Here is a 24705-nt window from a genome sequence, read left to right as displayed (position 1 = left end):
TCTACGACCTGGGACAACTGGGAATTTTTTCATCCGGGAGAAAAATGGGAAAAACCCGGGAATTTTTTTGAATTACGAGAGTTTTTCATTGTTTTTGTTCTCAGTTAAATTTTTGTAATTTTGATTTGTAAGAACCAATACTCTAACAAAGGATATTAATGTATCCTACTACTGCAGAATAATACTGCAGCAAGAAAACATGAACGAGAGAAAAAACTGAAATAAAACTTAAATTGCAAAGAAAATATGCCATATACAGCAACAAAACACAGTGCTCATATAAGCATCCTGCCAACCGCAAAATGTGTCAAAGGCTTTAGGAAGACTATGCAATGCTTCGTAGCAACAAATTGCCTCTGATGAGCAGCCTAGCATCCAGCGCATGTTGGTCTATCAATTATTTGTATGAATATATAGAGGGAAACATTCCACATGGGAAAAATATATCTAAAAACAAAGATGATGTGACTTACCAAACGAAAGTGCTGGCAGATCGATAGACACATAAACAAACACAAACATACACACAAAATTCAAGCTTTCACAACCAACAGTTGCTTCGTCAGGAAAGAGAGAAGGAGAGGGAAAGACGAAAGGATGTGGGTTTCAAGGGAGAGGGTAAGGAGTCATTCCAATCCCGGGAGCAGAAAGACTTACTTTAGGGGGAAAAAAGTACGGGTATACACTCACACACACACACACACACACACACACACACACATATCAATCCACACATATACAGACACAAGCAGACATATTTAAAGGCTAAAGAGTTTGGGCAGAGATGTCAGTCGAGGCAGAAGTACAGAGGCAAAGACGTTGTTGAATGACAGGTGAGGTATGAGCTGCGGCAACTTGAAATTAGCGGAGGTTGAGGGCAGGTGGGTATTGGGAAGAGAGGATATACTGAAGGGCAAGTTCCCATCTCCAGAGTTCTGACAGGTTGGTGTTAGTGGGAGGTATCCAGATAACCCGGACAGTGTAGCACTGTGCCAAGATGTGCTGGCCATGAACAAAGGCACGTTTAGCCACAGGGTGATCCTCATTACCAACAAACACTGTCTGCCTGTGTCCATTCATGCGAATGGACAGTTTGTTGCTGGTCATTCCCACCTAGAATGCATCACAGTGTAGGCAGGTCAGTTGGTAAATCACGTGGGTACTTTCACACGTGGCTCTATCTTTGATCGTGTACACCTTCCGGGTTACAGGACTGGAGTAGTTGGTGGTGGGAGGGTGCATGGGACAGGTTTTACACTGGGGGCGGTTACAAGGGTAGGAGCCAGAGGGTAGGGAAGGTGGTTTGGGGATTTCATAGGGATGAACCAAATTGTATGACTTTGAAATGTGTCCCTGTTGGTTTTTGAACATTGTTGAACACATTCTAAGTTGATTTCTGAATGAATCATAAGTTGATTTGTGAGTGTGTGCATAATGTACATGATGTTTCTGTCAGTGGAATCCTCGTCACATCTAGAAATAAACTTTCCTGCAGACGAAATGCGCTATACGAGCTGAACAGAGTATAGCCGAACGAAAGAAAGCCAACCACTGCCAGGTTATGTGGTTGATTGGGTTTGTGAATTATGAGCATTGTTATGATTACCAGTGAAATCCATAGATTCAGACTACCAGAGTGAGAATAGATGACTAACATGAATAACAGGTGAGAAAGATTACATATTATCTTCTCGGTGTATCTAAGAAAATGAAGTTTTGACAGAAAATTTTTGATCAGATCGATATACTAGGAAGGGCCAGCTGTACAGTCTCGTGCTAGCAGCCGCTTTAATGGCTATTCTGGAAGTAGCATGGAAAATGCGTTGAACGAACACGTAATAACGCCTAACCGGAAAATAATCATGGGATAACTAAACTGGTGATTCTGGCAGAGTTAGTCAAGTTAACCAGTGAATAAGCTTTGACACTGGCAGGAATAGATACAGAATTAGTGATGACAACATTGTTTGTCAGAATGAGGAAGGAGAAGAAGTGGTAACATCACTTAAATTATTGAAGAATTTGACAATTCCAAATTTATATAAAAATTTAGCACTACTATTTTTGATCTCATGCTTGAGAAACTGGAGCATATGAATGAAGTGTAAAACTATTTCCTAACCTAAAGCTTTTTGCTTGTGGTAGGCGTAATAGGCATTTGATATTGGTACTTCATGAATTATATTCTGCTGTGTTATAAAAATGACCATTTCTGCCAAAACAGTCTCGTTTATTTGGCATGTGTTACAATTGCTGCTGTATAAAGGCCTATTTTATTTCATCTCGCAGACAGTGATAAAATACAAGTAAGCAGGTCGAGAAACCACACCAGTCTTGGGCCTATTTGTAATTACACCTTTTTCAGTATTAGACAGCGACATTTCAATTTTTCATGTAGCAAAACATTTGATGAACTTTGATGAGGTAACAGATCCTTTCACAGAAAGGAAAGCATGCCGTGTAAAGCTGTAGCAAGATTAGAGAGAAAAAAATTCTAGGAGCTAAGGATTGAAGAAATGTGTACTATCTTGCTTGTCTCTTCCGTTTACTGGTTTGATGTATCCTTTACTTAATTTTATGTCACACAAAGCAGCAAGTTGTTAGCTAATAGGGAATAAAGAGTGCAATTTAAAAAAAAAAAAAATCCACAGACCGAAATACAGTGATGTGCGATAGAAGAATGCTGTATGAAGAGCACTTTGGCACACTTAAGATCAAATAACATGTCTTACAATTCCTTGGACACATATGTTTTATGTATCAGACTCTAAAAAACATTTGCGCTACAAAATGAACATATTTTTGAAAATTCCATTTTTTAAAAAATTTTTGAGTCCTATCTCAAACACTTGAGGGACGCCACCATCTACTATTGCCCCAGTTCAGAAATATTGCAGATATGGGTCTGATCTGCAGAGCAGTCTGAGTTATAATAGGGAAGTGGGTAGTCTCCACGTGACCCATGTTTACATTTAGTGATTTTGCTGTTTCCTCTTTGTCTACTGCACTCATGTCAAATGAAAACAAAATTGATTTCTTTGGCCAGGTGCTATCATGTGAATTACGTTCACATAATTACAGAAGGCTAAAATATGTTATTAGAGTCAGATTTTATTTTATTTCCACCTTTCTGACAGTCAAGCATTAATTGTCATGCAGAACAATGAAGTTATTTTTCTTGGTTTGCTGAAGAAATGTTCTTTTATTAATCTTTTCCGCTGAGGCAGTCAATATATTTGAAACAAAGAGTTTAATTTCAAACTATTGGCTAGTTTCAACTGTTCGGTGCATTTCAAGTGTACGTTTTCATCTTTTATCACGTATAGCATTATGCCATAAGAAAGAACCAGACATGAGATAACAAAGTACTGGCACTCAAGGAAATTTACATCCTGAAACCACATTGAAAAGCTTAATATTAGGTCAATGCCTACTTCACTGGGAATCTGGGACTCATTTAAAAATCAGCTCTTTGATGACGAGCCATGTAGAAGAATTTATAGCCCAGAAGACCACACTTTTATGTTGTTATTAAAAAATTTACTGGCACATATGTGCGCATATCCTAAAATGTAATACATGCGTAAAGACCAACATTATATGTGAAAGCTTAGCTTCTCTTGCAGTGTATGGGCCTTAGAGACCAATATTATATGTGAAAGCTTTGTTTCTCTTGTAGCAACATTATATATATTAATTTAAACCATTAACTTTTCCTGTTCGTGTGTTCGCAGTACTTAACAGTGGTGTTTCTATTGGCTGACAACACCACACGTCTGAAACTCTGAATATCTGCTGTCATTGGCTGGCGAGATCACATGACATGAGCTATGACTGGCTTACAAATAAGCATCGCAATCTCGATTTCAATGCTTTGGAAAGTAATATGTGGTGTTTGATGGAATTCGTAATACAAAAATATGCGGCGTACATGTTACTGCACATCAAACAGCTTTCCTAAAGGTGTTTTTTCCCCTGAGATTCGTTTTCTTAAGTGCTGGGAAATTCTACACCCATGTATAAAACCATAATCATTCAAAGGACTGATAAGTTATACAGTTCTGAGAGAAAATATACTATCAATTAACAGGGAAAATCTATGTTTCCACCTGGGAGAAAGTGTATTTTTAGCTGGGAAATCCGGGAATTTTTTTTTCCTTGTCCACATAGACACCCTGTATCCAGTGATGAGGAAACTTTTCATTCAGTGTTTGTGTTGGAACATGAGAAGAGTGAGCTAGGCAGCAGTCTTGTTGGAATCATATGCACTGTCACTTATCCAGTGTTACCTCTTGTTGAAAAACAGGCAGAATGTTTGTAAGACACTGTGTATTCATATTTCCATTTAACAGCACTGGAATGAAGTGAGGCCCCACAATGTAATTTCCTATGAAGATGTGCCACATGTTTGCACTTCAGAATTGTTGGTGTAGTATTTCATGAAGCCACAACAGATTTTCAGCTGTCCAGCTGTGCACCTGCATTAACATGGTTTGTAAAATTGCTTCGTTGGTAGAGTGCATGCATCAGAAAAAAACATAGTGTTGTCTCCCAGGCAGTGCAGAGCAAACTGACAAAATTCTATATGACTTTCAAAATCACAGTTTCTGACTGCCTGATGTAATGACAGATGATTATGGTGGTATTTATGTCTATGCAAAATGCGAATGACACTCATATGGCTAATAGCACATTCCTTTGCAGCATGTCTTGTGCCACCATGTTGATTGATAAGCATCGTAGCCAGAACAGCTTCTTCACATGCTTGTTAGTTGCAGTCTCCATACTTGTCCTTTTGTTTGACTTTGAAGCTACCTGTTTGCACTAGTGACCTAAAAATTCATGCAATTGTGTAGTGTAATGGGCAGTGACAGTCAAGATAGACATCCCTGTACCACTGTTCCATCTTGACACAGTTTCTTTTATATTCACTATATAAAAGTAGCATGTCAAAGTTCTCTTTATTGGTGTAGATGTTTGTGTCCCAGGAATGTGGAAGCAGAAATGACCTGCCGATGGATGACATCATTTCTGTTAGTTCTGCAGTGCAGACAAATAAATGATCAAAAGGCTTGTCACACTGACATAACTTGGCATGTGTGTGTTTACAATGCGGTAGTCATTTCCAGCCTACCTGCCTTTTAATTGTAGAATATTTTACAGATTCCTTTGAGAAGGAGTTCACCTTCAAATTTACAAGCATTATGTCACTGTTATTGTCTTTTCATGCGCTTTTGGCTGCCATTAATGAAGTGTATTATTCTACATCTACATCTACAATCATACTCCGCAAGCCACCCAACGGTGTGTGGCGGAGGGCACTTTACGTGCCACTGTCATTACCTCCCTTTTCTGTTCCAGTCGCGTATGGTTCGCGGGAAGAACGACTGTCTGAAAGCCTCCATGCGCGCTCGAATCTCTCTCATTTTACGTTCGTGATCTCCACGGGAGGTATAAGTAGGGGGAAGCAGTATATTCGATACCTCATCCAGAAACGCACCCTCTCGAAACCTGGCGAGCAAGCTACACCACGATGCAGAGCGCCTCTCTTGCAGAGTCTGCCACTTGAGTTTGCTAAACATCTCCGTAATGCTATCACAGTTACCAAATAACCCTGTGATGAAACGCACCGCTCTTCTTTGGATCTTCTCTATCTCCTCCGTCAACCCGATCTGGTACGGATACCACACTGATGAGCAATACTCAAGTATAGGTCGAACGAGTGTTTTGTAAGCCACCTCCTTTGTTGATGGACTACATTTTCTAAGGACTCTCCCAATGAATCCCAACCTGGTACCCACCTTACCAACAATTAATTTTATATGATCATTCCATTTCAAATCGTTCCGCACGCATTCTCCCAGACATTTAACAGAAGTAACTGCTACCAGTGTTTGTTCCGCTATCATATAATCATACAATAAAGGATCCTTCTTTCTATGTATTCGCAATACATTACAGTTGTCTATGTTAAGGGTCAGTTGCCACTCCCTACACCAAGTGCCTATCTGCTGCAGATCTTCCTGCATTTCGCTACAATTTTCTAATGCTGCAACTTCTCTGTATACTACAGCATCATCCGCGAAAAGCCGCATGGAACTTCCAACACTATCTACTAGGTCATTTATATATACATTGTGAAAAGCAGTGGTCCCATAACACTCCCCTGTGGTACGCCAGAGGTTACTTTAACGTCTCTTACTTTGTTTATCAGGCGACAGTGCGGAACTGTATCGAACGCCTTCCAGAAGTCTAGGAAAAGAGCATCTACCTGGGAGCCTGTATCTAATAATTTCTGGGTCTCATGAACAAATAAAGCGAGTTGGGTCTCACACGATCGCTGTTTCCAGAATCCATGTTGATTCCCACAGAGTAGATTCTGGGTTTCCAAAAACGACATGATACTCGAGCAAAAAACATGTTCTACAATTCTACAACAGATCGACGTCAGAGATATAGGTCTATAGATTTGCGCATCTGCTCGACGACCCTTTTTCAAGACTGGGACTACCTGTGCTCTTTTCCAATCATTTGGAACCTTCCGTTCCTCTAGACTTGCGGTCCACGGCTGTTAGAAGGGGGGGCGTGCAAGTTCTTTCGCGTACTCTGTGTAGAATTGAATTGTATTCCATCAGGTCCAGTGGACTTTCCTCTGTTGAGTGATTTCAGTTGCTTTTCTATTCCTTGGACACTTATTTCGATGTCAGCCATTTTTCATTTGTGCGAGGATTTAGAGAAGGAACTGCAGTGCGGTCTTCCTCTGTGAAACAGCTTTGGAAAAAGGTGTTTAGTATTTCAGTTTTACGTGTGTCATCCTCTGTTTCAAAGCCATCATTAACCCGGAGTGTCTGGATATGCTGTTTCGAGCTAATTACTGATTTAACATAAGACAAGAACTTCCTAGGATTTTCTGTCAAGTCGGTACATAGAATTTTACTTTGGAATTCACTGAACGCTTCACGCACAGCCCTCCTTACTCTGACTTTGACATCGTTTAGGTTCTGTTTGTCTGAGAGGTTTTGGCTGCGTTTAAACTTGGAGTGAAGCTCTCTTTGCTTCCGAAGTAGTTTCCTAACTTTGTTGTTGAACCACGGTGGGTTTTTCCCATCCCTCACAGTTTTACTCGGCACATACCTGTCTAAAACGCATTTTACAATTGCCTTAAACTTTTTCCATAAACACTCAACGTTGTCAGTGTCGGAACAGAAATTTTCGTTTTGATATGTTAGGTAGTCTGAAATCTGCCTTCTATTACTCTTGCTAAACAGATAAACCTTCCTTCCCTTTTTTTTATACCTACTAACTTCCATATTCAGGGATGCTGCAACGGCCTTATGATCACTGATTCCCTGTTCTGCACATACAGAGTCGAAACATTCAGGTCTGTTTGTTATGAGTAGGTCCAAGATGTTATTTCCATGAGTCGGTTTTCTGTTTAATTGCTCGAGATAATTTTCGGATAGTACACTCAGTATAACGTCACTCGATGCTCTGTCCCTACCACCCGTCCTAAACATCTGAGTAGCCCAGTCTATATCTGGTAAATTGAAATCTCCACCTAAGACTATAATATGCTGAGAAAATTTATGTGAAATGTATTCCAAATTTTCTCACATCTGTTCTGCCACTAATGCTGCTGAGTCGGGAGGTCGGTAAAAGGAGCCAATTATTATCCTAGCTCGGTTGTTGAGTGTAACCTCCACCCATAATATTTCGCGGAACTATCCACTTCTACTTCACTACAGGATAATCTACTACTAACAGCGACAAACACGCCAGCACCGGTTGCATCCAATCTATCCTTTCTAAACACCGTCTGTACCTTTGTAAAAATTTCGGCTGAATTTATCTCTGGCTTCAGCCAGCTTTCTGTACCTATAAAGATTTCAGCTTCGGTGCTTTATATCAGCACTTGAAGTTCCGGTACTTTACCAATGCAGCTTCGACAGTTTACAATTACAATACCGATTGCTGCTTGGTCCCCGCATGTCCTGACTTTGCCCCGCACCCTTTGAAGCTGTTGCCCTTTCTGTACTTGCTCGAGGCCATCTAACTGAAAAAACCGCCCAGTCCACGCCACACAGCCCCTGCTACCCGTGTAGCCGCTTGCTGCATGTAGTGGACTCCTGACCTATCCAGCGGAACCTGAAAACCCACCACCCTATGGCGCAAGTCGAGGAATCTGCAGCCCACACGGTCGCAGAACCGCCTCAGCTTCTGATTCAGACCCTCCACTCGGCTCTGTACCAAAGGTCTGCAGTCAGTCCTGTCGACGATGCTGCAGATGGTGAGCTCTGCTTTCATCCCGCTAGCGAGACTGGCAGTTTTCAGCAAATCAGATAGCCGCCGGAAGCCAGAGAGGATTTCCTCTGATCCATAGCGACACACATCATTGGTGCCGACATGAGCTACCACCTGCAGATGGGTGCACCCTGTTCAGAAAAATCATACTCACTTCAGTATCTAGATCAGTACAAAAGTTAAGTCTTTTTACCACATAGCAAGAGTATATACCCTTATTTTCAGAAACCTTTTTTCACCATCTGAAACTGTTCATGAACTAAAAGGGGTGTTACATCTTATGTGACCTAAGTTCTATATGTGAATCATCTGATGAACAGTGTGAGCAGCAATCTGCGACTCTTTGCTGGTGACATTGTGGACTATAGGAAAGTTCCATTGTTGAGTCACTGTAGAAAAATACAGAATGAATCTGGGAGAATCCATGTTGAGTGCAGTGAATGACAACTTGCTTTAAATGTGGAAAAATGTACGCTAATGCAGATGAGTTGGAAAAACACCCCTGTAGTGCTCAAATAAATTATTAATTGCATACTACTTGACACATCCACATCAATTAAATATCTAGGCGTGATGCTGCAAACTGATATGAATGCAATGAGTACAGCAGGTCAGTTGTATGGAAGATGAATGGTTGATTTGGTTTTATGGGAGAATTCTAGGACAGTGTAGGTCTACCTTCTGTAGAATAGTTGTGCAACCCATTCTTGAGTATTCGTTGAGTGTTCAGAATCCTCACCTGGTCGGATTAAAGGCAAAACATCAAAGCAATTTAGAGGTGTGCTGCTAGGTTTGTTCCTGCTAAGTTTGATCATAACACGAGCATTATGAATGTAATCTGTGAACTCAAGTGGGAACCTTGCAGGGAGGAAGACATTCTTTTCCCAAAACATTATTGAGAAAGTTTTGGAAACTAGCATTTGCACCAGTCTGCAGACTATTCCACAGCCATCATTGTACATCTTGTGTAAGGACTGCAAAGACAAGATACAATAAATTAGGGCCTGTACAGAGACGTGTATGTAGTTTTTTCCCCTCACTCTATACGCAAGAGAAACTAGCATTGTTACAAGGTGCCCTCTACCATGCACTGTATGATGACTTGCATAGTACATACGTTAATGTAGAAGTTAGGGAAGTCAGTGATGTTTAAATTGTGGAAGGTGGGGCATTATAACCAGTGAAGAAGGATTCAAGTACCTGCTCCACAGACAAATAAGTAAAATTCACATAGTAAATTTATCATTTATGAAATGGATAAATTTCTGAGATATTATGAACAACGTAAGAAAATACCATCTTTGCTCATACTTTGTATTTTTTGTTGCACAATGTTTGACATCAAGGGAATGAAGAAACTCAGAAAAATTATTCCAATCATGGGATTTGATTTTAAAAGGTTCCAGAATGAATGAATCATTGTGCACAGACCAGAGGTGACATCTTTAAAAACAACATATTGAATTAGATTATTTGTAAGAAATGAAACATCGGAACTCCAAGTGGGCAGTGCTTTACTTAGATGAATCATGGATTCATACACAGTACACTGTGAATAAATGCTGTGAACTAACAATGTGTGAAGAGGATTGTCAAACAACAATGCCAAGCAATGTATCAATGTTATGAATGCACAGTTTTGTTTTGTTTTCACTTCTGTTCTGTGACTAGAATAGGGAAATTTGAACTGTCTTGTAGAAATGAACAAAAAAAATTAAAAATATGTAGACACAAGGAAAGCTGAACTTCTGGCATTAATTAAGGAGCACCATATTGCACTAAGAAAATTTTGCAAGAAAATGGTTCTCTTCCTACTGCCACCATATTGGTAGGAATGAAACGCTATAGGACTAACCTGAAATGTTGCAAACAGTAAGATCTGTAGTCATAATAGGTCAGTCCTAACAGTCTCAAACCCAAAAAAATAAGGGCTGATGTTTTGTTTTTGCTAATAAATAAACATCATGTGTCACTTAACCTGGACTGAGCCTTTGGACATAACTCTAGTTTGGGAAATTGTGCATAAATTTCACTGCTTTTATATTTGAGTGGACCATCTTCCAGAACTTCTCATCTTGTACATTGGTATTGCTGACAAAAATGCCAACCACTAAACAATGTGGAATTTTATGTAATATCGACACACAGAAAAAGTACATATTACGTGATGAAAATGGATAAAATGCATAAGAAAATACATAATCTCAAAAAATATTTTATGAAATATTTAATGCATAAAAATAATTTAAACTGAAATTAACTTCTGGTTACTCCATAGCCTATTACATTATCTAAATATTCACTTAAACACGCCAGAAACACAAAAACCCCATTAAGAAAGTGCATTTTACATTCAACATTTTAATTTTTTATTTTGTAAGTCTATACTCTTTTCCCATGAACCATGGACCTTGCCGTTGGTGGGGAGGCTTGAGTGCCTTAGCGATACAGATAGCCGTACTGTAGGTGCAATCACAGCAGAAGGGTATGTTATAACTTTTAATCACAATAATTGCGTGGATTTTCACACTCTCTCTTAGAAACAATAGCTGATCACATGCTTACAACTCAGTCTCTAGTATTCGACTGCTGTGCCGTGACATGCGGCCGGTGCCGTTCGTAGCTAGGTGGCGCTCCCGCGCTCATCTGATTTGCGGAGCGCCTCTATCGCCGTTTGTGCGTACTGTCGTGGCGGCACTGTTAAATGTCGTGGCACTATCACAACACTTTTCCCCCCTTGAAAAAAATAAACACTCACTTCCTTGGAGACATGGACAGCGCAGAGACATCCATGGCCTCTTGTGAGGCCCCGAGGAGATCCCGCGCAGAGACACGGGAGTATGGTCGAAAATGTCCAGGACGGAAGCTCGTGCGAGGAACGTGCCTCCTGGATGAGATGATGGGTGAAAACTCCGGAGCAGCATCCATAGGTGTCATTGACCTGGGAGTGTGCTCCAGCGAGATGGGTCCCGGAGAAGGCGGCGTCGCGACTGGGGCCGGTTCCGGAGTACTTGGAAGCGGCAGCGACGGCGGCTGCATCAACACGGACGGTAGATCGGCAGCAGCGACAGGACTGGCGTCTCGAGCTGGTGGAGGTGAAAGATGGGGCGGTGGCACAGGCGTGGCCACCACTCGTGGGCGCATCTGGTCGTAATGGCGAACAACCGTGCCGTCGCCCGTACGGATTTCACAAAGCCGGCGGCCGCGAAGAGCCTTGACCACCCCTGGAATCCATTTAGGGCGAGATCCATACCCTCGTGCCCACACGTCGGCGCCCACCGAGTATTTTCCCGCACTAGGGGACACAGTACAAGGCCTGACAGGGTGAAGCAGGTGCAGTAGAGTGCGCGGTTGGCGGCCATGCAAGAGTTCAGCAGGGCTGCGATCACCCAGAGGCGTGAAGCGATAAGAACTCAGAAATTGCAGCAGGGCGTCATCTGTGGAAAAATCACTAAGGAATTTTTTCATCTGGCATTTGAAAGTGCGGACAAGGCGCTCGACCTCCCCATTCGATTGCGGATGGAAGGGAGGTGCGGTAACATGATGAATCCCTTGTCCAGTACAAAAATCACGGAAGGCCTGCGAAGAGAACTGAGGGCCATTGTCCGTGACGATCGTGGATGGAAGACCTTCTAGCGCAAAGATTTTGGACAAAGCCAGCGTCGTCGCCGCAGTGGTGGGCGACGGACATCTAACAACAAATGGAAACTTCGAGAAGGCGTCAATCAACAGGAGCCAATAAGTACCGAGGAAGGGGCCAGCAAAGTCGGCGTGCACCCGTTCCCATGGCTGAGCTGGATCAGGCCACGGAGAGGGCATTGTACGAGGTGCCGCCAGTTGTTGAGCACACTGGCCACATGCAGCAACCATATGGGCGATGTCCGAATCAATGCCGGGCCAATAAACGTGCCTGCGGGCCAGGGACTTAGTCCGAGAAATACCCCAATGGCCTCCGTGCAACAGTTTGAGAACATCTTTGCGAAGAGAGGCTGGCACCAAGACCCGTGGAGATGCGCCATCCGTGGCCAGAAGAACAACACCGTCACGAACAGACAGACGAAGGCGCAAGGCATGGTAGTTGCGAAGGGGATCCGATGCCCGGCCCCCGGTCCTGTCTGGCCAACCTCGTTGAACAAAACCGATCACCCGACGCAGGACCGGGTCCCGCGCAGTAGCTGACGCGACCTGCGAACCTGTAAGTGGAAAGCCCTCGACTGCACGACGTTCTTCCTCATCAATGTGGAAACAGAGGAGTTCATCGCGATCGAAAACAGGGTCGGGGCCCATCGGCAATCGCGACAATGCATCCGCGTTTGCGTGCTGGGCCGTGGGGCGATAGTGAATCTCATAATGAAAACGAGACAAGTATAAGGCCCAACGTTGCAGGCGGTGAGCTGCCTTATCCGGAAGTGACGCCGAGGGGCTGAACAGAGAGACCAGCGGTTTGTGGTCGGTGATGAGGTGAAACTTAGAACCATACAAAAAAACGCTGAACTTTTTTAGAGCATAAATGATAGCGAGCGCCTCCTTTTCGATTTGAGAGTAACGCCGTTGCGCCTCGTTGAGGGTCTTGGAAGCATAGGCAATGGGTCGTTCCGACCCATCCTCATACCGATGGGCGAGAACAGCCCCTAGGCCATACTGTGACGCGTCAGTCGCCAGAACCAAGTGCTGACCCGGACGGAATGTGGCAAGACAAGGCGCCGACTGCAAATGAGCCTTCAGGCGGACAAAAGCCTGCTCACACCCGTCGGACCAACAGAAGGGGACGTTTTTGCGTAACAGCTGATGCAGAGGATAAGCTACCGCTGCTGCGGATGGAATGAATTTGTGATAATAAGCAATCTTGCCTAGAAACGCCTGCAGTTCTTTGACCGTAGACGGCCGGGGTAGAGCGTTAATGGCCGCAACGTGCTCACGGAGAGGGCGTATGCCCTCACGGGACAACTGGAAACCAAGATACTCAATGGAGGGTTGGAAGAACTGTGACTTGTCCAGATTGCACCTCAACCCAGCCGAATGCAAAACCCGAAACAGTGAACGTAAATTACGAAGGTGCTCCGCAGTGGAGGCTCCCGTGACAACAATGTCATCCAGATAGTTTATGCAGCCGGGAACGGAAGCCGTGAGCTGTTCCAAAAACCGCTGAAAAATGGCCGGTGCGCTAGCGACGCCAAATGGTAATCGCTGGTACTGATACAACCCACAAGGAGTGTTGATAACGAGAAATTCCTTGGAAGGAGCGTCCAACGGCAACTGATGGTACGCCTCCGATAAGTCAAGTTTGGAAAAGAACTGGCCCCCAGCGAGCTTGGTAAACAACTCCTCAGGACGAGGAAGAGGATAAGTGTCAATGACGCTCTGAGCGTTGACAGTGGCTTTAAAGCCACCACACAATCGCAGACTCCCGTTTGGTTTAGAAACCACCACGATCGACGATGCCCATTCGCTGGAGGTAACCGGAAGGAGAATCCCTGAAGCTGTTAACCTGTCGAGCTCAGCCTTGACAGGTGCACGCAACGCCACTGGAACAGGGCGTGCCCGGAAAAACTTAGGGCGAGCCGTAGGTTTAAGAGTAATGTGGGCTGCAAAATCCTTGGCACAACCCAGACCAGCAGAGAACACGGACGAAAATTCACAACACAATCCATCAAGCTGTTGATACGGAATGTCCTCAGATATGAGGTGCACATCATCATCAATGGAGAACCCAAACAACTGGAAAGCATCATAACCGAACAGGTTTTCAGTGCCCGCATGATCCACCACATAAAACGTGAGGGGCCGAACAACAGACTTGTAGGCAGTGGAAGCATCAAACTGGCCCATGATAGGAATTTTCTGCTGATTATAAGTCCTCAGATTGCGCGTAACTGGAGACAAAGGAGGGGAGCCCAACGCCAAATACGTGCGAGAATTAATGAGAGTTACTGCAGAGCCAGTGTCCACTTGCATGCGGATGTCTTTATTCAGAACACGAACAGTAACAAACAACTTATTTGTTTGAGAAAGCACACAGTGAACATCCATGTCCGACGCCTCGTCCTCGTCGACAGGAACTTTATGGGACTGACACACAGAAGCAATGTGGCCTTTTTTCCTACATGAATTACACGTGGCCCAACGTTTTGGACACGCTGCCCTGTCGTGCTGTACGAAACAACGGGGGCAAGAAGGAAGCGCGGAACGAACCGGCTTCTGTGGTTGCTGGTTTCGCTGCGAGCGTTGCGGCCCAACGCGACGTTGTTTACGCGAGTGAACCGCCGCCACATCTTCGTTCTCCTTTGCAACAGGCAAATTGTCCTTGTCGAGAGTTGACTGTACAGCGCCTACATCACACCACGCGTCTATTTGCGCGCCAGCAGCGTGAGACACTTCAAAGGATTGAGCGATGCTTAGAACTTCCGACAACGACGGGTTTGGCAGTTGTAGGGCACGTTGCCGAACTTCTTTATCAGGAGCAAGCCGCAGAATAGCATCCCTAACCATTGAATCCGCATAAGACTCGTGATGAGTGTCCGTGACAAACTGACATTTCCTACTCAGGCCATGTAGTTCCGCCGCCCAAGCCCGGTAAGATTGATGGGGCTGTTTACGACACCGGTAGAACGCCACGCGGGCGGCAACGACGTGGGTGTTTGTTCGATAATAGGCAGACAATAAGTCACACATTTCTTGGAAGGACAGGGAGGCTGGTTCCCGCAGAGGGGCTAACTGAGATAGCAGCTGATAGACCCGAGGGGAAATCCAAGATAGAAATAACGACTTACACATAGGAGCGTCGACAACGCCGAAAGCCAAGAAGTGTTGCCGCAAACGCTTCTCATAATTCTCCCAGTCTTCAGCGGCCTCGTCGTAAGGAGGGAATGGAGGCGGAGAAGAGGAAGACAGACGATGAGTAAGCGACGTCGACAACGCCTGAATCGCTGCCGTCAGCTGTGTTTGTTGTTCAATTAGCGCTTGCATAAGCTGTTCCATGTCTGCCCCGTCACGAACACGCAAATCCACAACGCGGTGAAAATATCCCGACCTCGTCGCCAAAAAGTGTTATAACTTTTAATCACAATAATTGCGTGGATTTTCACACTCTCTCTTAGAAACAATAGCTGATCACATGCTTACAACTCAGTCTCTAGTATTCGACTGCTGTGCCGTGACATGCGGCCGGTGCCGTTCGTAGCTAGGTGGCGCTCCCGCGCTCATCTGATTTGCGGAGCGCCTCTATCGCCGTTTGTGCGTACTGTCGTGGCGGCACTGTTAAATGTCGTGGCACTATCACAACAGGGTATCTGTTGAGAGGCCAGACAAACGGGTGGTTCGTGAAGAGGGGCAGCAGCCTTTTCAGTAGTTGCAGAGGCAACAGTCTGGATGATTGACTGACCTGACCTTGCAACATTAACCAAAACGCCCTTGCTGTGCTGGTACTGCGAACGGCTGAAAGCAAGGGGAAACTACAGGCGTCATTTTTCCTGAGGGCATGCAGCTTTACTGTATGGATAAATGATGATGGCATCCTTTTGGGTAAAATATTCCGGGGGTAAAATAGTCCCCCATTCGGAGCTCCGGGCGGGGACTACTCAAGAGGACGTCGTTATCAGGAAAAAGAAAACTGGCGTTCTACAAATCGGAGCGTGGAATGTCAGATCTCTTAACTGGGCAGGTAGATAAGAAAATTTAAAAAGGGAAATGGATAGGTTAAAGTTAGATATAGCGGGAATTAGTGAAGTTCAGTGGCAGGAGGAACAAGACTTTTGGTCGGGCGGATACAGGGTTATAAATACAAAATCAAATAGGGGTAATGCAGGAGTAGGTTTAGTAATGAATAAAAATGTAGGAGTGCGGGTAAGCTACTACAAACAGCTTAGTGAATGCATTATTGTGGCCAAGATAGACACGAAGCCCATGGCTACTACAGTAGTTCAAGTTTATATGCCAACTAGCTCTGCAGATGATGAAGAAATTGATGAAATGTATGATGAGATAAAAGAAATTATTCAGGTAGTGAAGGGAGACAAAAATTTAATAGTCAGGGGCCACTGGAATTCAAGAGAAGGAAAATGGAGAGGAGGAAACATAGTAGGTGAATATGGATTGGGGGAAAGAAATGGAAGAGGAAGCCGCCTGGTAGAGTTTTGCACAGAGCATATTTTAATCATAGCTAACACTTGGTTCAAGAATCATGAACAAAGGATGTATACATAGAAGAATCCTGGAGATACTAGAAGATATCAGATAGATTGTATAACGGTAAGACAGAGATTTAGGAACCAGGTTTTAAATTGTAAGACATTTCCAGGGGCAGACGTGGACTCTGACCACAATGAACTGTAGATTAAAACTGAAGAAACTGCAAAAAGGTGGGAATTTAAGAAGATGGGACCTGGGTAAACTGAAAGAACCAGAGGTTGTTCAGAGTTTCAGGGAGAGCATAAAGAAACAATGGACAGGAATGGGGGAAAGAAGTACAGTAGAAGAAGAATGGGTAGCTCTGAGGGATGAAGTAGTGAAGGCAGCAGAGAATCAAGTAGGTAAAAAGACGAGGACTAGTAGAAATCTTTGGGTAACAGAAGAAATATTGAACTTAATTTACAAAAGGAGAAAATATAAAAATGTAGTAAATGAAACAGGCAAAATGGTATACAAACGCCTCGAAAATGAGATTGACAGGAAGTGCAAAATGGCTAAGCAGGGATGTCTAGAGGACACATGTATGGATGTAGAGGCTTATCTCACTAGGGGTAAGATAGATACTACCTACAGGACAATTAAAGAGACCTTTGGAAAAAAGAGAATGACATGTATGAATATCAAGAGCTCAGATGGAAACCCAGTTCTGAGCAAAGAAGGGAAAGCAGAAAGGTAGAAGAAGTATATAGAGGGTCTATACAAGGATGATGTACTTGAGGACAATATTATGGAAATGGAAGAGGAAGTAGATGAAGATGAAATGTGAGATGAGATACTGCGTGAAGAGTTTTACAGAGCACTGAAAGACCTGAGTTGAAACAAGGCCCCGGGAGTAGACAACATACCATTAGAACTACTGATAGCCTTGGGAGAGCCAGTCCTGACAAAACTCTACCATCTGGTGAGCAAGATGTATGTGACAGGCGAAATACCTTCAGACTTCAAGAAGAATATAATAATTCCAATCCCAAAGAAAGCAGGTGTTGACAGATGTGAAAATTACCGAACTATCGGTTTAATAAGTCACAGCTGCAAAATACTAATGTGAATTCTTTACGGACGAATGGTAAAACTGGTAGAAGCCGACCTTGGGGAAGATCAGTTTGGATTCCATAGAAATGTTGGAACAAATGAGGCAATAAAGGGAGCGAAAGGCTATTTACAATTTGGATGGAAGTTATAATAGTGGAGGGGCATGAAAAGGAAGCAGTAGTTGGGAAGGGAGTGAGACAGGGTTGTAGCCTCTCCCTGATGTTATTCAATCTGTATATTGAGCAAGCAGTAAAGGAAACAAAAGAAAAATTTGTCGTAGGTATTAAAATCCATGAAGAAGAAATAAAAACATTGAGGTTCGCTGATGACATTCTAATTCTATCAGAGACAGCAACAGACTTGGAGGAGCAGTTGAACGGAATGGGCAGTGTCTTGAAAGGAGGATATAAGATGAACATCAACAAAAGCAAAACGAGGATAATGGAATGTAGTCAAATTAAGTCAGGTGATGCTAGTTAAAGTAGTAAAGGTGTTTTGCTATTTGGGGAGCAAAATAACTGATGATAGTCAAAGTAGGGAGGATATAATATGTAGACTGGCAATGGAAAGCATTTCTGAAGAAGTGAAATTTGTTAACATCGAGTATAGATTTAAGTGTCAGGAAGTCGTTTCTGAAAGTATTTGTATGGAGTGTAGCCATGTATGGAAGTGAAAGATGGATGATAAATAGTTTGGACTGAAACATGGACGATAAATAGTTTGGACATGAAGAGAATAGAAGCTTTTGAAATGTGGAGCTACAGAAGAATGCTGAAGCTTAGATGGGTAGATCACATAACTAATGAGGAAGTATTGAATAGGATTTGGGAGAACAGGAGTATGTGGCACAACTTGGCAAAAAGAAGGGACTGGTTGGTAGGACATGTTCTGAGGCATCAAGGGATCACAAATTTAGCACTGGAGGGCAGCGTGGAGGGAGACCACGAGATGAATACACAAAGCAGATTCAGAAGGATATGGGTTGCAGTAATTACTGGGAGATGAAGAAGCTTGCACAGGATAGGGTAGCATGGTGAGCTGCATAAAACTAGTCTCAGGACTGAAGACCACAACAACAACAAGTCTATACTGCACAAAGAAAAGAAAATTGCTTTTGGTCACATGTGTTTACTCAAAAGGTCCTCCTTCACTGAAAATGCTAAGGTAACGTACCTTACCTTTCATTTTGAAGCACAATGAACAGCCAGGTTCTTCTCCAGGATTTCATCTGTTATAGAATGTCGCTAATCAGTAATGATGTTTTTGTAGGAGAAAAATGATCTCTTCACCTCACAGACATCAATGGTAAAAATTTTAGGAAATTAAATATTCTTGAAGGGGTGTGCACTGAGAGTTTCTTCTTGTCCCCACTGAGTACAATGCAGATAGTAGAAAAGTAAAGTAGCTTGGATTTCTTGCCAAAACATCATCTAACGTATTCTCTACCTCCTGCCGATGCCTATGTCTGATGGATACACTGGTTCCCATGAGGTCACTGAAGTTAAGCACTATTGGGCATGGCCAGTGCTTGGATTTATTTTATGCTAGGCAGCCTATCTCTGTTGTGAATGCAGAATTTGTTTTGTTTTCACTTCTGTTCAATGACTATAACAGGGAAACTTTGAACTGTAGTGTAGAAATTAACAGAAAAAAATCATGTATAGGACCCCTGTTCACAGAACTCATATCACTGAGAATTTGTTTTCTGATCACAAGGTTGAACTGTTGTATCTTCCTTGGTTCCACAGTCACTAGATCACAATATCATTGAGACCTTGTGAAAACATCATGCTGTTGGCAATTTTCCCTTTGCCTTTATGGAATAGGGGACAAGAGGGTTGGTACCGTAAAGTCTCTGATCACCAGACTTTGTGCCATTGTCCTGGTATAAATTTCAAACCTCTCAGCAATGTCTCATGAAGTTGGGCATGCACGATTGTTGATGGTTATCTGTTCATCTGATGGGGATGTTAAGCTCAGAGGCCCCCTTGAAGCTGTTCAAGAGGAGTATGCTACATGCCAGACTGGACTTCATCCTCTACCTTCTCTTATCATCACCAAGCACATCCATGACATCATGCTGATAGTATCTGACAATTCTTTCAAAGTCAGCCCAGTAGATTGTTGTTATTAAATGCTGCTGACAAGGAAACTAGAATTGCTATGGATATACACCAAAGGATTTTTAATTTTAGGTCCAACGAAAGAATTTTTTTCCTGTTGTACTGAAACTGAAGAATCTCAGTTACTAATTTCACAAGTTGCAAATATTCATTATAAAAACTGACAGCTAAAATTCATACCCCACCTCATTAGGACAGCCTCAGGTGGAAATGTTAGGTTCAGCAGCCTCTCTCCACAGAGTGACCATGAGTGTGGGACTTTATGAAACACTTCGTTAGTGCTTGAAATTATTTTATTTACTTGTGGGTTGCTGCCTCACACTTGTTTGGCTGTAGATTGTAGTGCATGGGCCAAATAAGTGAAGTGAACAAAATGCAGACAGAATACATGTAGAAAAATTACTGTCTTCAGCATGTAGTCCACACCATCCAAATACATGAGAAATTTATCTTTTTGAATTCTCTCAACCAACAGCACTTCAAGACTGTAATTCACAAAGAAGCTACTGTTAAATGACTTGCACATTCCAACACTTCGCAGGCTATCAGTAAAGGTTTTGTGCTTTGAGGGTTCTTCTCCATTGAGTTTACCAACAGTGTGGTTAGCAATTCTAACGACCCTACCACAACAAAGGTCAAAATTTAATAATGATTGTGGTGTTGCTCACGCTGCTAAATACTGCATTTTTGGGCAACAACGAAGTTATTATGTGGCAGGTGTCATTAGAGCACAGTTAATAAAGTCACTTCATGTAATAATGAATAAACTAGGCACTCATCTTTTCATGTTTCCTACGCTGGTCTCGTTGTAAAATCATGGCTCAATTGTCGAAAATCTAGGTGGTGATGATTCCAAGCTCGGATGCAAAGAGGCCTAGATTTTATTCTGCTATATTCAAAATTTTTGTAGATGCTCTTCACAAACCATTATTGAAGATTAAACCTTTCAAAAACAGCAGCACTCCGAATTTAAGTACACTTCCTTTTAATTGCTTTTATTGCAATATCACATAACACACAAAATATCACTTCACAATACAAAACATACTTGAAAACATCTTCCTCACAGTCACTGTTAAAGTTCACATTTTATAAATTGGCTACAGTATGCGTCTTTCCAACACGATGTCCAAGACTTGACCTTCTCAAGGTACGACTCTCTAACAACTAACTAATAATCACTTACACACCCAAAAATCAGAGTTACAAGTACGTGACATAGTGACAAAAAAAGAATACACTTAAGAATAATATCAATGCAACATAAACATATCGGTGTATCAAAGTACCTCTACATTAATGAAATCAAATCTGAATGTTGTCTCAGAAATATGTTAACTACTTCTACAGAAACACATTAGAATATTACTGGTTTTGAGAGGTTCGGGTGAGGTGCCGTAATGGTTATGTAATTCAAGTACCATTACACAATGGAACATCCATATGTGTCTGTATTTTCTCAATCTGTTCATAAATGGTTGTTACTTACACAGGGAGATTTTTTCCAATGCATACAAACTCTAGGGATTGAGCGATGAGAGGCTACGAAACACAAAGGCCTAATCAACTTATGTCTGGATATGTATGGTTTCCCTGCTAGAGACCATTTATTCAGTAATACTTTGGTACAGAGACTGCACCTTAATACGGACTGTACTATGCAGCCACAGTTACAGCATGCATGGTTTCCTCCCTGGGGGTGGTACTGTTCCTCGTACATAATGCTCCAACACCATCTCCTGCCACAGTAATTACATGTACGACTCACTTCTCTTGCAGACTCACCTTGTAGTGGATATGATACAGTGTTTTACACAATGGTCCTGTATTCTCATTGAGAGCTTGCTGACATGGTGTTTACTCATGGAAAGACAAATGGCAATGAGCGGTGGGCAGTAAGGTTGTTTCAGGAAAACTATTCCTGCTGACAACAACCACAGCATTCAATGTTTGTAACAGTGTTTCTCTATTTGCCTGAGACAGGGTCTTTTCAGAAAGCAGGAAATTGTGGAGGACGTATCCAAAATGTTTGGACAGGAGACTTGGAGGAAAATGTGATTGACACTATTGAAGGTGGCTGCCATGATAGCATCAGACAGTTGGCCTGAAAGTTCAGGGTATTCAGGGTAAGGTAGACGACTGTGTGGAACATTCTCCATGATGATTGTTACTACCCTTATCACTTATAGCGTGTGCAGGGCTTACTACCGACAGACTTTCTACATCAGGAGCAGTTTTGTCAGAGGTTTCTTCAGCAGGCAAACACGATTCCAGGATTTGTGTCATCCATCCTATTCACAGATGAGGCCACCTTTATGCGGAATCATACCTTCAACTTTCATAAGTCATCTGTGGGATGGTATGCAGAAGCCCCATGGTATATTAGTAGAGAATCAGCAGGATCGGTGCAGCTGGAATGTGTGGGCCAGGATAATTGGTGACCATACTTGGTGACCACTCTTCCTTCCACCCCACCAAACAGGCCGAAATTATCGGCGTTCCCTGCTGGAAGAAGTGCCATTGATGGTTTGAAGGGTTATGTGGCTGCTACATGATGGTGCTCCAGCTCACTTGACCATTAACATCCGGACGCATCTCAGTCGTGTCTTCCGTAGTCGATGGATTGGACGGGCGGGTCCAGTTGCATAGTCTGCTCACAGGATCTCAACCAGTGTTGTTTCTTCTACTTATGGGGTCATCTAAAAAATATCACGTATGCAGAGCCCATTCCAGATGTGGAGACACTGGAACAGTGTATTCATGCTGCCTTTGACACTGTTTGGATGCAGCCTGGCTAATGTGTACGTGTGAGACAGAAAATACTATGGTGCATAGACACAAGTGATGAGGCACATGGGAACCATTTTCAGCACATACTCTAACTGCAGCTGCATGGTACAATGTGTAGTAGACCGCAGTCTCTGTAAATTGTAGAACTGAATAAATGGCCTCTAGGATGGAAACCATGCGTTCCCAGATGTAAGTTCATTAGACCTTTTTTCTTCCATATTGTCTCATTGATCAACCCCTAGAGTTTGTGCACAGTGGAAAAAAATCACCCTGTATAGTGCCACACAATTTTCAGAGCCTTCTGGTAGCAAAAATCTAAATAGCTTTTCCTTGATGCTGATTCATCAGAAATCCCTTGCTCCCAGTTCTTGTGTAGAAAGATGTAATATTCAGTTTGAAGTTGTTGCTACAGAATTTTCACACCAAGTATAGCAGAGAATGTATCATGGAAAAATTCAAATGTGGAGTTTGGAGTCTTTTCCATCTGCACCATTATCATTTACTTCTTAGACAACTGTGCTGCATTGTCCTTTGTGTGTGCATCACCATATTTATGTTGCTGAAGCTGGTACTTCGCAGGCATAATCAGTATGATTATTGTGTGCTTCTCATAGATCTATCTTATCAGTTGTGAAAGCATTGTGCATCACACCCCAAGATCTTATTTTGTTTGATGATTTTGATGCATCTAGAGGTATTATGAATACCAGCAGCTGTCAACTCTTACGAGGCACTTCTCAGTAAAGTTTTCTTAGTGCACAGACTTCCTAATTGTAAATCAATAAAAGTCACTAGTAGATGGAAAAAATCTTTTGTTTGTTCCTCTGCCAGTCATGACAGCACGCAAAGCTCTTATTCAGATTGTGTGCAAGAATATGGAAACACCAAAAATACAATACATTACCATGCCTAATGTGATGTAGAAAATCCGTTGGCACTCAAAATAGCTTCCAGTCATCTCAAAATGGATGAATGCAGGTCATGTATGACTTTCAAATGAATTTCGTACCATCCTTTTTTTAAAACTAGTGGCAAGTTCAGGTAACAATGATGATGGTGGATGCAAACTGTGCACCCTTATCTCCAAAGTAGACCACAAGGGCTCAGTGATACAGAGACCTTGTAACTGTTGGGACAGGGGAGATGCGACAGTTCATCCTTGTTCTCACAAAATGAATTCTGGCTGATGCAGTCTCTGTGAACAGGGATCCTGTGCTCCTGGAATACAGCATCACCTCTGGTGAACAAATATTCTACCATGGGATGGACCTGATCGGCTAAAATCATTACATAATCTATGGCAGTAGTGCAGTCTAGCAGAGTGACCTTCAGATCCATGGAATAACACAATATTTTCCATGTCATCACTGAACCTGTTTCATTCTTGGCAGCAAGTAGTCTGCATCATAGGCTTGGGACTGTGCACACCTTAATTAAACTTGACCAGAAGATGGAAACAGAGTAAAACAAGACTCATTCAACTAAGTGACTCTCTTCCATTGCTACATAGTCCATGTTTTATGGCTTCAGCACCATGTTTTTCTGTTATGGTCATTTGTGTCGTGCTGCAATTCCCAGCTTATGGGTGCACCTTCCCTGTTGTTTTTGGTGCTGAAGGGGTTGCAAGTGAAACATTCAGTTCTCCAGTGACTTTTGTAATTTTAATCTTCTTATTTTTGGTCGCTGTCCTCTTCAGTGACTGTTATGATCAATCAACACCTGCTTTCATCCATGTTGTGAGTTAATGGATGATGTTTTTCTGCTTTCCCCGTATGTGGTAAAAATCTTCAGTATGGTTTCTCTTGGAACAACAAACACTTTGGCTAAGTTGATTACAGAAAGATGCACTACACAAGCACCTACAATTTGCCCATGTTTGAAATAACTAATCTTCAACATGGTGCACTCACTGTTCGGACCACAGCCAACACTTGCAACGTATTGAGGGTATTGAACAGGTGCTGTTTGTGTTCAAATACAAAAGCACCATTTGCAGGCTTGGCTAGCATCTACATTTATGTTTAATCATTCATTTCTCATGGTTTTTCCATATTTTTATCCAACCCCTGTAATAATGGCTACTGCAGTGTCATACACAGGACTGTTTTTGTGCATCTGTTTTGCTGTCAAGAACTGAAATCCCAAATCTTATAAAACTAAGCAGAATCATGTCTTTCACAATTCAGTTTAAAGTGCAGTTAATAAATTTTTATTGCAGTAGAATATGATTTTTAGAGATAATTTACTTCCTGTCTTCAAGTTTTATGATATC

General features: G+C 42.6%; 1 protein-coding gene across 1 annotated transcript in view; it reads left to right on the top strand.

Moving 5' to 3' along the window:
• The window catches only part of LOC126336333 (uncharacterized), a 257872-nt gene that overhangs the window by 127633 nt on the left and 105534 nt on the right, over positions 1-24705 (top strand). The gene's annotated exons all lie outside the window — the stretch shown is intronic.

This window comes from Schistocerca gregaria, chromosome 2 (genome assembly GCF_023897955.1).
Source record: "Schistocerca gregaria isolate iqSchGreg1 chromosome 2, iqSchGreg1.2, whole genome shotgun sequence".
Classification (NCBI taxonomy): domain Eukaryota; kingdom Metazoa; phylum Arthropoda; class Insecta; order Orthoptera; family Acrididae; genus Schistocerca; species Schistocerca gregaria.
Note: the sequence above shows the minus strand (reverse complement) of the source record. Positions and strands in the feature narration are given on the sequence as shown.